Here is a 13,346-nt window from a genome sequence, read left to right as displayed (position 1 = left end):
CACGATTTGCCCCTTTTTTTCGTGTTGCACAGCACGATTTTAAAAGCAATGTATTTCTACTGGTAACGTGTTTCGTGCCTGCAGGCTGCAGCACGTCTTTGGTCGGGTCGTGGAAGACCGGAAGCTGTGTGGTTCATAAAAACATGTTCTTACTCAATATCAAGCCACGATTATTGCTTTTATTTTAAATCGTATAATTTCGGACTTTTGTTGTCGTCTGTGAGGAAATAAATGGGGCTCAGAGCCTCAGGATACTGAAATCTGTATTTTTTAAATATTTTTTTCCTTCTAATTTGTTATTCTTTTCAAAATAAACACACTGTTATTTACTCACCAATAACACAACAATTATCCTTGCTTTTATTTATTGGTTTAATTCCATAATCTCGGGCTTGTTTTGGTGTCCGTCAGGAACTGAATTTCAAAATAAATATAACCGGAAACAGACGTAGGCATTTCGAGCGATTACCCAAGATCTATGGTTTTAAGCTATGGTTTTAAGCTCGCTGATTGGATGTGTTAGCCGCAATGCATGCTGGGATTTGGTGTTTATATTATATGAATCCGGAAAACATTTAAAAAGTATAAAATAAAAGCAATAACTGTGGCTTGATATTGAGTAAGAACATGTTTTTATGAACCACACAGCTTCCGGTCTTCCTCGACCCGACCGGAGAAAAAGACGTGCTGCAGGCAGTAGAAATACATTGCTTTTAAAATCGTGCTGTGCAACACGAAAAAAAGGGGCAAATCGTGTTGGTGAACAATCAATAGATTAAAATACGTTTTGGTGAAACGAAATGCCGTGAGACTGGGTTGAGTATTCCACCATGCTGTGTATCTGGCACAACCACTTCCTGGTTTGGCACTACAAGTTGGATATAATGGTATGGAACCGAATTGTCCAATATCAGCACAATTCCGAATGATATGGGGCTGCCAGAACGACCAGAACAGGACCCATTTCTCCTTTAAACCATCTGTTTTATTAGTTTCCATCCTGGCTTTCCGAGGCACAGGACTGCTCACGCCATCCAGCCGTTTACTCCAGGTTGAAGACACTCACCTTTGATACAGTTTGACACAAACAATGACTTATCTCCGTCGACCTGGGGGTTATTATTGTGCACATAGATCTTTGCCATATATCTTTGCCTCTATGATCCCCAGAAATTCCATAAATATAGAAACAATCGGAGAACTCTCAGCCCAAGGAAAATCATTTCCTGAGCAGTGGCCGAGCGGTCCTGCATGTGATGAAGCCCCCCCCCAGCTCAGCTCAGTCCCGCCGGCGCAGGCATCTCCTTCATAACATATTTGACCCTGAGTCTCCTTGCTATTCTTACCACCTTCACTCTTACCCTGGTGAGATAAAACTTGTTTACTTGCTACATGGCAGCTTCTTCTACCCGTGTATTGTTATCTTTTATATACAATGATAGGATTCAGATTGGATACATGCTCTATTATCCTGACCTTCAAAAGCAGGATGTATTAGGGATCGATACAGAAGACGTCTAGCTATGAAGAATTTAGACATTAGATATTAAAGGTTTGTTTCAAGCCTGGTTTCATACGATAAAAGAAATTGAATTTTTTTTGCAATAACTTTAGACACAAGGGCTTCCATCCAGACAGCAGAGAGGAATATGAAAGGTGAAATCAAGTCTCCTTCTGTTCTCAGGACAGATGGAAATCCTCTTAGTAGGATATATTTGGGACGAATATAGGATGGTCTTTAAAGGAACCTTTCATGGTTTCTCAGTATGTCTGACGTCTTGAGGACACTGTGAAGCTGATTGCAGTCCCCCAGAGAATACTAATCATTCAGTGTGTCTGGTGTGATTTCACACTCATGTCCTCTCCATATACATTCTGCCAACTCTAGCTAACGGAAAGTGCTGGACAATGGCAGATTGTGAAGGTCAAAGAGAAACAAAACAATAGACTCTATCAATAGTTTACTGGACCTGTAATCTGAACGGAAAATACAAGGTCAAGAACCCAATTTATATGTTTTGCTTTAAGTATGTAAAACATGTCATGGGTCTGCCTGTGTCACATGCCTTTCTTCTACCATTTTGTTATCTATGAATACTTGTTAATGAAGTTTCAGGTTTCACATACAGTAATGACCATTCACTCATGTAAATACTGACTGAGTAGCGCTATGACTTGATCTCTGTATGAATGGCATGGCATCAGTCACGGTGTAAATCTAACCTTTAAAAAAATCTATGAAGAAAATCTGACTGGGGGAAAAATCCAATACACACTTGCTAAGTTGTGTGTGTGGTGTGTGGGGTGTGTGTTGTGTGTGTGTGTGTGTGGGTGGTGTGTTGTGTGTGTGTGTGTGTGTGTGTGTGTGGGTGTGGGTGTGTGGGTGTGGGTGTGGGCTGTTAGATGAGGATTTGATATGGCTGTTAGATGAGGATCAGAGATGACCTTGCTGGACAAATACAAATAATGCCATCTTCACTTGTAGCCATGTCACGTTTTGAGAGGGTCTTTTAAAAAAGCAATCAAATGCAGATTATAACTTTACATCCTTCATTTGCACCTACACAGATCAGAGGCAATCACTTCTCCATAAAGAGACAGATGCTACCACAGAGGCGGGGACACATGAACTTGATAAACTGACAGCACAGTAAATCACACAGCATGCAGATTGTACATTAATACGTATCTTGCTGTAATGTGTATGAGATAAAGACTTTATTAGGGTTTTCAAGGGGTATAAATATGTCCCGCAATGCCTGGAGAATAGATTATATCCAGTGGTAACGTTATGTGCCAGTTAAAGAACTTAAATGTGCAGACATCAGCACCGCAGAAACCCCTTAATCTTGATGTATAGATTGAGGTTGTCTCATTCATTTCCTAAATAAATCTGAAAGTGGATTCTTTGTGGTTTAGAGTTTTGTTTGAAGTCTTTCTCATCTGTCCTTTAATGTACTTTTCTGATATATATTCTTGTATTTCCCATCCCACCCTATCTGGGTTTCCTATTTTGCTCTTTGTTTATGATTTCCCTTGAACAGCCGCCTCAAAAGGGAAAACTCCCATAGGTGGCTTTGTTATTTTTAAACACGGACCGTTTTTCACTCTTGTCGACTGCCCTGATGAAGTCTCTTCTCATGCTTGGTTATTCTGCTTTTGCTGCTTTTTCCTCCAATTCTATAGATCAAACGATGGCAGCTGCTGCTTCCATTAGATCTAACATGTGGCACGTTCTATAGGGAGGGGGCGAAATGGTTGGTGCCTGCTTTAAGCACTCGACATCACTGTAAATGATTCAAACAACATAAAGCCCCTTCACTTTTGTTTTATGTAATTGTTCCTTGTACATTTGTGTCTGTGTGCACTCATATCGGAATGTCTACCGGTGCGTTTCCATGCCTGTTCAATGTTGACATTTGCTATACTCAAGTACCCAAGTGAACAAAGCATTGTTCTTTTCCAGCCACAGATCCTGAAGAGGGGAAGATGATTTTGACAAGTGCTTTAGCATTAGCACTGGCATTGTCTGCTGTCTGCCTGTTGATAAGAAAGCCTTTATAATGTTTCCCTCATTCGTCTCCTAACCATCTGCGCTGAGTCACTCTCCCCGGTTGTGATAAAAACATCAAGCTTGATCAATTCACTTCCAGCTGCTGATGCGTCTTCTTTAACTGTAGCAGCACAGCAGATATATTTGAGACATCCTGAGCTGTCGTTGGAAGCTAAATCACATCCTTAAGGAAAAACAAGGATGGATGAGTTTTTGAGTTTCTTTGGTTTTGCATTGAGGGGCTGTTTTTTAATTGAACCCTGCTGAATAATCATTAGCAACAGTGACATGCTTTTGAGATAGCTTGCTTGTGTTTCATTGTCATAATGATCTTTCAGTCTAAAGCTATGCTAGCAGATCCCTAAGTCTGTTCAAGCTAAATGCTAATGCCAGCATGGTAACATGTTCTTGACAATGCCAACATTAATATTGACATATATGTATTAAATATATTTTATAATATAGCTATGGAAATGTAAGGACAAACTCCAAATGTCAACATCACAGTAGCACTAGCAGGAAAGCAGGGGATCACCAAAGTTAGCATGGTTAGCATGAATGTCCAATTTAGTCATAATCTATCATAAGATATTTCAAATCGATCAGTGATGGACCAACCCACTGACCGACATTGTCATACCTAGTGCCTTGCCGTTTGTATGGCCACTAACCAATAGATGAATCATTGATAACAGCACTGATGTAATAATGTGGCCACTGCATATTGACTTCATACAGACTGCCTGAAAGCCGTGTCAGCGATACTCCGGTGTCATGTTGAGAAAATGAGAAGCTATTTTTAAGCTTGTTGAAAGTTATGACATTAGCAGCTTTAAATGAGGGCATTAAATATGTCAGTGCTCAAACAAACTTGCACCGTATGAGTGCACTGACAATGTCATCCCATCAAAACAGACAGCTGCATTGTGGGAAACGGGGCTGAGGTGTAAAACAAGCACACAGCTGAGAGGATTGCGAATGTGGGGGCCACTGATAAAGTAGGATGGGTTCAGCGGTTGACTCATTTGTCCGTTTGTTTACTTTCCAGGGCGATAGTGATGGTTTGCCTGGCCAAGTGGAAAACGTGACGGGTATTGAATTAGTGTTAAGTTTCGATACATGTCACATCCGAGCATGCGGGGCTGGCCGGGCAGCCTGGACGGGGTTTGGTATGTGGTCACTACAGTACACGGATCAGAGTGTTACGTTCCACTGCATGCTGCTCGGTCATCTGACACATTCCTGTGGTAACAAGTATCCCATGCGAGGGATAGCACATACATTACAGTCGAAACACAGCCTGAAAGCAAAGTGCCTGAGGACAAGTTGAGAAGTCATTTTAACTTGTAAAAAAGTCTAAATGTTATCTTTTAACTCTTGGAATTTTAGTTCCACTGAGTCTATCTTACATGTACCTTATCAGCAACAAATGGCAGACAATTAGCAAATGTGGCTAGTGAACACAGTGGTGCGTTTAGCAGATAAATAACCAGGTATTTCCCTCAGGAGTTAGGCTGGTGTAGAACAAAAGCAGAGTTAAAAAGAGTACGTTGAGCCATGATAGCGTTAGCATCTAAGGGCGATGTTTAGCAGGTATAGAAAGTACCACAAAACACAGAGTACAGCCAAGAATGATAGAAAGGTAATAAGTCATTTGAAAGTATTTGGTCTTAAACTACATTTTTGGAGAAATCACATTTTGAGATGATTACGGCGCATAAAGTAATTGTAATGCGTGTCTTGAAGCTAGTATCATTAGCATTTTGTGTGAACCCATGCAATTGCTTGTGGTTGAAAGACCTACTCTCGGGGTTGCAATAGCATGGCTCTACACATCATACATGAAGGTTTCATATGATCAACATGGCAATATTTCACTTTTAGTCCTTCTTTCATAAGGGCTGCAGCTAATAAGAAAAGATTATGATGAATATTTGATATATTAGTCGGGATAGATCTAAAGAAGATCCTAGAGCTGTCTTAAGATGATTTACTCAATAACTACAGCTCAACAGCACACGATATCAAAGATAAATCTGAAAGCGAGCATGCACACATTATTACACAACCAGATGCTAGTCATTTTCAAAAGGTCTCATGTAAGGAACCTTAATCAGTAGACCGGCCGAGGTAATAAAGGTGAAGGATTCTTCTGGTGTTAAATGAGCACACACTCATTTTGTATTGGCTGCGTGTTGATTCTGCGGAGTGAAACTGAGAGCCACATGTAGGTTTTAACTGATTGCATTCATTTTCAATTTGGCTCACATTAGAAAAAGCAATTTAGGAGGAGCTAATGAAGAAGTTCATGAATACTGAGTTGTGTGGGTTTGGACACATGAGGTTGGGGGTTCATCTGCTTCTTAACTCTTTGAGTAAATGCTGACTCACCTGCTATTGGTCTGTTATGCCAAATGGGAGGGTGGTAGGATAACTGTACATTTGGTCATGTGCTTAATGTTATCAACAACAGATATTAGCTTCAGGCAGGACACATTGAAATGGCCGACTGCTAACATTATTGTTTCCCTCACTCACTTGTGAAGCACCCAGAGCCCCGTAGCGCCCCGTCATTAGCGAGTGGCACATTTGACAGGTCTATTTTTGAAAGTCACTTGATTACATCTGCTATTCTGGGCAAGGTAATGTGGGTTACATCTGCTCCTGCGAACTGGGCTGAAAGTAGATAGTTTAATAAACATAGTTGAGTGGAAGTCAAATTCATTATGATGGACTAATCTACATGGGATTTGACATTTGAGAGCATACCACATTTTTCCAGTGGGATTATGAGAACCTTTTTGTGTAATTAGAGCAAAAGGGAGTTAGGGTAGACCTCCATTGTTGCCCAGAAATAATAACAATAGTTTATTTTGAGCCAATCCAACATACAATAATACACCAACAAGAGTGCAAGTCATATCACTCTGCTCCAGAAAATAGTCCCTAACAAATGCCCTGTTTACTTAAATTAGAACACTTTTTTTATCGTAGTAAAATAGTGAGCTATTTATGAAAGTGGAACTATATGTTTTAAGACGTTTTACAGGCTTACTGTAGTAAAACTTCCAGGTGGCTGAAAATGCACTAATGAAAATATTGAATCTTTCCATGATTTTTTCTAGATATATAATAATTTTTCGGCCTAATGTTCATGTATGTTTGATCTCTAACCCAGTAATAAATCACACATCTATAATAAGATCAATTTGTCACCCTGCCATAATGAATAGATTCCAAAACAGAATCAATTATACTTTATTTATTGAAACTGACTATTGCAGCTACTCTTCATTTTGAAGCTCTCTACTGTCATTGGCCAGAGCTAAATCAATACTTGTTTGTGTTTTCAGTTTAAAGTCAGCTATTGTCACCAGATCAAAGATTATTCATGGGAAAGACATCTTTGTGGGCATAGTTCCCTATCTCTTCTGTTCTCAGGGGGTCTCACAGCTTGAATGAGCACTTTTCTCCTCCCGTTGGAAGTAATTAGTGGCTTCAGGCAAAAGATGCAGGGTAATTGTTTCTTTCAGTCCTCTGACAGATTGACAGATATTGAAAAATCTACAGGACAGCCTATAAAACAAACAGCCTGCAGTCCTTTTACCACTGCCTCCGAACAGTATGGCAGTGCAAACACATTTTGGATTAAGTCTTTGTTTACATCTCAGGGGATTTGTTCGCTCACCTGTGCTTTGTGGCGGGGAAGTTGTTAGCAGCTTAGCGTATGGCGTGGAAACGTCTGCCAATGTTGAAGGAACCACACCTTCCTCATCCTCCTCATCCTCCTTGCCTGGCAGCTCTGGGAAAACAAATGCAATTTAACCTATGAGCGATCTCGAAGCCTGTGCTATTTAAAGGACACACTACTGTAGCTCTCGTCCTAAAGCGGATTAGCACATTTCAGTTTGCCAAAAGAAAATGTAAACCCTCTGCGTTCTCTGCTCACAGCAAGTCGTCTGAGATTTCACACCGCAGAACACGGAAGGACTACATTTCTTAACCCAGTTCTGTCAAATGGATCGGCCTATTGCCCACTTAGTTGTAGCCAGTCATCCATAGCACAGTGGTCTGGTCCTCTGTAGTCTAATTACATTGACATCCTGTGTGTGTGTGTGTGTGTGTGTGTGTGTGTGTGTGTGTGTGTGGTGTGTGTGTGTGTGTGTGTGTGTGTGTGTGTGTGTGTGTGTGTGTGGTGGTGTGTGGGTGTGTGTGTGTGTGTGTGTGTGTGTGTGTGTGTGTGTGTGTGTGTGTGTGTGTGTGTGTGTGTGTGTGTGTGTGTGTACGTCCTGCTCCATCACAAATCCAGATCCCAGACCTGCCTCGTAAAGATCACAGAGAGAGACAGATAGAATCATAAAGTAACGGCTAAAAGACTCTCTCTTTTCCCCTTTGGTTCCCTCGCTAAATATGTGTTCACAGACGGCACTCTGCACAGCCTTCGTGTGTTTTACAACAGTTACAGTTGCAAGAAAAAGTATGTGAACCCTTTGGAATTACCTGGATTTCTGCATAAGTTGGTCATAAAATGTGTTCTGATCTTCGTCTAAGTCACAACAACAGACAAACACAGTCTGCTTAAACTAATACCACACAAACAATTATATGTTTTCATGTTTTTATTGAACACACCATGTAAACATTCACAGTGCAGGGTGTGAAGTGAACCCCTAGGCTAAAGACTTCTTCAAGAGCTAATTGGAGTCAGGAGTCAGCCAACCTGGAGTCCAATCAATGAGACGAGATTGGAGGTGTTGGTTAAAGCTGGCCCTGCCCTATAAAAATACACACCAGTTTGAATGTGCTATTCTTAAGAAGCATTGCCAGATGTGAACCATGCCTCGCACACAAGAGCTCTCAGAAGACCTACGGTTAAGAATTGTTGACTTGCATAAGCTGGAAAGGGTTACAAAAGTATCTCTAAAAGCCTTGATGTTCATCAGTCCACGGTGAGACAAGTTGTCTATACATGGAGAAAGTTCAGCACTGTTGCTACTCTCCCTAGGAGTGTCCGTCCTGTAAAGATGACTGCAAGAGCACAGCGCAGAATGCTCAATGAGGTGAAGAAGAATCCTAGAGTGTCAGCTAGAGACTTAAGAAATCTCTGGCACATGCTAACATCTCTGTTGACGAATCTACGATACGTAAAACACTGAACAAGAATGGAGTTCATGGGAGGACACCACTGAGGAAGCCACTGCTGTCCAGAAAAAAACATTGCTGCACGTTTGAAGTTTGCAAAAGAGCACTTGGATGTTCCGCAGCACTACTGGCAAAATATTCTGTGGGCAGATGAAACCAAAGCTGAGTTGTTTGGAAGGAACACACAACGCTATGTGTGGAGAATCCAAAGGGTTCACTTTTTCTTGCAACTGTATAAATGAATGTTGGATAAGATGAGATATTCAGTGAGTGAATCTGATGGGAAGAGCTGACTCAGTGATGAAGCCTGGGACAGCAGGTACAGTGCTAGCTTATAACTTCAGAATTCATTTGAATAAAAGGAGCATAGGCCAGTGGCAGGAATAATGAGTTATAAACAGCTACAAGGCATTGCAAGTTATTATTGTTTGGTATAAATCTAGGTCAGTGGTTCCCAACCTGGGGGTGCGCCAAAGATCACAGGGGGGGTGCCAGGCCTCAGATGATTTGAGGCCAAATATCATATTTAGACTTTTTTTTTATTATTTTAATTTGTTTACATATAATTGTAAGGCAATACATGCCTTGTGTTAGTAGCTATTAAGGCATAAAAAGACAGAAATGTAGAATTCTTTTCTTTAATAGAAATGATTCTTCTGCCCGTAAAGTGTCCAAACCAGGCTTTTCTAGATAAGCGCATTTTTAAAACATAGTCATTGTCCATGCCGGTTTCAGATTATTTGTCACAGTTGCTCCTGATCAGATCGGTCTCCTCCATTTTGTAGATTATTTACGACTTTTGAATCCACATAAACACATCGGCAAAATCCGGCTTACTTTGAGCATGTGTTTTAAACAGTTTAATCCCTTTGTGAATTGTTTCCACTTGCGCCGTCCTTTAATTTCTTCATACAAGCGGGAATCCAAATGAATGAATCCTGAGTCCAATAGCCATCAAAGTCACTCCAATAGTGCTCCTTAATTACGCTTTCATCCTCCTTTAACAAAATACTTCACATTCATCTAGTTTGTGACAGTAGTTGTAGCATTTTTTGAGACTTTAAACTTGTGGGGGGGGGGGGGGAGGCGCAACTTCCAACGGGAGTCATTTGGGGGGGGGGCTCTTGGGAAAAAAGGTTGGGAACCCCTGATCTAGGTCATGCTTAGAGCAATGCAAGTTCATTGTAAGTTTTCAAATCAGAGACTCTTCCAAACAGCTGGAAGTCTACACGCCTGCACAGTTTATTTCACGAAAAATCATTGTTGCTATATTTTGAGCCAGATACAATAAATCTAATATAAGAAATGTAAGTTAGATTGTCTAGTTTGAGTTGTGTTTGTTTGCAGAACTTTATGTATTCGTTTGAAAATTGTAAAGGTGCCCAGTGGAGTTTTTCACCAGTTTGAGCATCATTTTCTTAAAGGTCACCTAATGCAAAATCCACTTTTGCATGTATTTTATACATAAATGTGTGTCCCCTCTGTGTTAATAGATTTAGAAAGTTCCAGGAACAAAGATTCTCTCTCTTTTTCTCCTGACCCATCTACATCAAAACCCATCTGAAAATGAGCTTGTGGACACTTTGTGATGTCTTTTTCGGGTTGTGCATCCATTTGCCAGTAACCAACCAAGGGTAACACCCGCCCACTTATCACCTGAATCTCCTCCGAGCACCATTGTGTTTTTTAAAAACCAATAACTTAACAGAGGGGCGGGGCCAGCAGCAGCTTATTTGCATTTAAAGCTACAGATACAGAATCAGCACTTTTGGAACAGGGCTGAAACAGAGGGGTGTATAGCATGCTACACTGATCTGTTTTGTTATTTCGAGCCAAACACCTAAGAGACATTTTTTGTATATATCTGCGACCTATAATTTATTGTTGAAAGATAGTATAATAGGGGACCTTTAAGCAATGAGTCCCAGTGTTTGCTGCACACAAGAACGCACATCACAACATACACGCTATTCAGTTGATTCATTGTTGGAAGACGATAATGTTTGTCAAAACTTAGCAACTGAGCTCACTCACTCATGGACGGAAATCACCTCTTTAGCACATCACAAGCAACATTTCTGATGACTGGCTATTCACAGAGACCCTGCTGACAAAGTAAATAAAAGCAAAAAGAGATGAGAGGTTTGCTGAACAGCTCATCATTACACATGTGCTGAATTGTCATTTTACTGATTTAGTTTACTGCGTCATTTCATATGGCCTTTGTGACCTTAGAGCAGGGGTGGGGAACCTTTTTCCTCTCAAGGGCCATTTCAATTTTTTCAACATCCTCCAAGGGCCGTACAGATTTGACCTCTGCTTATAAATACTAAAATCACAGCCCATTCATTTGGCCTTTCTTTCATGCTGTGCAAAGACAAAAATATATATTTTTTTAAATGTTGAAGTTAAAAGCATCAATTTGGTGCACTTTGAGAGCAAAATGAGAGATCTACGGATACATCTCTCAACACCCATATGAAAACAGAACTGAAAGCAGATTTATTTTTCTCTATGGATATTTTTACAAATCACTCCCCTTTCAAACTGTATTCTTGTTTATTAATAACCACTTTTTTGTACTGTCATATAGTATTTTATACCTATTTACTTTATTCTCTTATTTTTTTACAACTATAATGATCATATAAAGAGTGCCTTACCTGACTGGTTGTAGAAAAAGCTTCTTGTATTCGTTAGCATAGCTAGCTAACCAGATGCTAATAAGAACACAGTTATTGACTGTATAAGAACAAAGTTATTGACTGTATGATCAGTATACAGATGAACACATCGCCACTCGGGCAACTAAAGACACAGCCACGCAAAAACTGCAGCATGTGTACGGCTCCTTATGGGTACTCTGCAACTTTTTGGAAGTGCCGGAGCGACTTCTGGTGCTCCCCGTCAGAAACTACAACCCCTGTCAGAAGAGACATATACCACGTGAATGACACGTTTGGCTCATGTTGTGTTCATGGACCCTGACATTGTCCAGGAAAAACAGGCACTCGCTTGTTTAATTTGTTTGCGGTCTAGATTTAAAAAATAAATAAAAAAAATCTTTGTTGTGTGTGTTTATAAATTACCTCGAGGGCCGTACCAAATGGTCTCGGGGGCCGTATACGGCCCGGGGGCCGGAGGTTCCCCACCCCTGCCTTAGAGTATGACGTTCTGTCTGTTGTTCCTATTTTTTTAATTTAGGTTTCAATCACACTTATTGCCAAACTATCATTTAAAGTGGCACCCACAGTGGGCAACATTGTTGAAGTAACGAAGGCCCTTTAACCACGGTAGTTATTCATAGTGTTTACATTTTCAGAGGCTCCTCATTATCTTTTGCTTCCAGAAATAAGGAACAATGGAAGACGATGGAATCCATTACACTCTTCTTTATCTGCGTACAGTAAGCCCCGAGTGAGCTTGTGAAGAGTGTGCGGCTCTGTAGCAAACACCCTGAGCTTAGAGTGATAGCACAGAAGAGGAAAGGCTTGGATAGCGGTACATTAGAGAGTCGGAAGCGCGTAATCAGATGAAGAAAAATGATTAGGACTCATCCAAAATCTACTTGCACAAAATGTCATCATGCTGTTGCTAATTTGGTTCAGTTCTAGGATAGTTACTAGGGGATTTTCAAACTGCTTTACACCGTCTGACTTTAAAAATCAGTATGAATAGAGGTGAAAAATAATCCCTATTGTTCTATAATTGCGTATTTGTATGTGAAATCCGAAAACAAACAGGCCAATCCGTCCAGAATTGTATAACTCATGGACTCGGCTAAAGTCATTATGAGAATATTAACATAATATAAAGTCACCCCAGCCTCCATTAGCATTAATTCCATTTTCCCATGTAAATTCCACACTGGGGCATCACATATTCATGTCACGTGCATCTCCATGGAAATCCATTTCCTTAATCAGTTTATCTATCAATGGCTGTGCTTTAGGTTTTTGGTATCTCTCTGGTCAATTCATCCTTGCACGTATTAATGGAGTGTGTTGAGGCTGCTGCTTATTAGTGCGACATACAGTAATGAAAAGGGTGGGAGGAGGGGAACGAAAGAGCAGGAGAAAGGAAAGCTTTTTGGAAGAGAATCTACAGCAGTGGCTATCTGCGAGGGTTTAGAAAGCCTCCATGTTCAGCCCCCACATCACAACAGCCTCTGTGTTGTGTTTCTGCTCTCTCATGATTGCCCTTGCTATCAGTTGTCCTTTAGTGGAGGACTGGAAACAGATGCAGAGCTGTTTTTGTTTTTTTAGATACCTGACAGCGTTCTCAAGGGCATCGCCACATGGTGAACACCCCTCTCGATCAATGAAAACCCGTTTGTGTGATGAAGATGTTCCACACCTCTAGCAGGGGAGTGATTCGCCCTGTGCAGCTTAAAATACACCACAGCACACATACAGAATGCTCACTTTGGGATAATGTATGATAATGCAGGGGTGCCACGCTTTCATTTTCATAATCGTCTCCTCCTATGTCCTTTGGCAAGGTGGGAGTGTTTAAACACTGTAAGAGTCCAGCCAAACACCACACTAAGCAGACTACTATGATGCGTAAATGCACCATATTTGTAATGGGTTTCATTTCTCCATGGCTGACTAGAAGCTTCCCTGATTCCTGTCAGGACATGTTCACCCTT

The sequence above is a fragment of the Pseudochaenichthys georgianus genome, chromosome 23, assembly GCF_902827115.2.
Source record: "Pseudochaenichthys georgianus chromosome 23, fPseGeo1.2, whole genome shotgun sequence".
Taxonomy (NCBI): Eukaryota; Metazoa; Chordata; class Actinopteri; order Perciformes; family Channichthyidae; genus Pseudochaenichthys; species Pseudochaenichthys georgianus.
Note: the sequence above shows the minus strand (reverse complement) of the source record.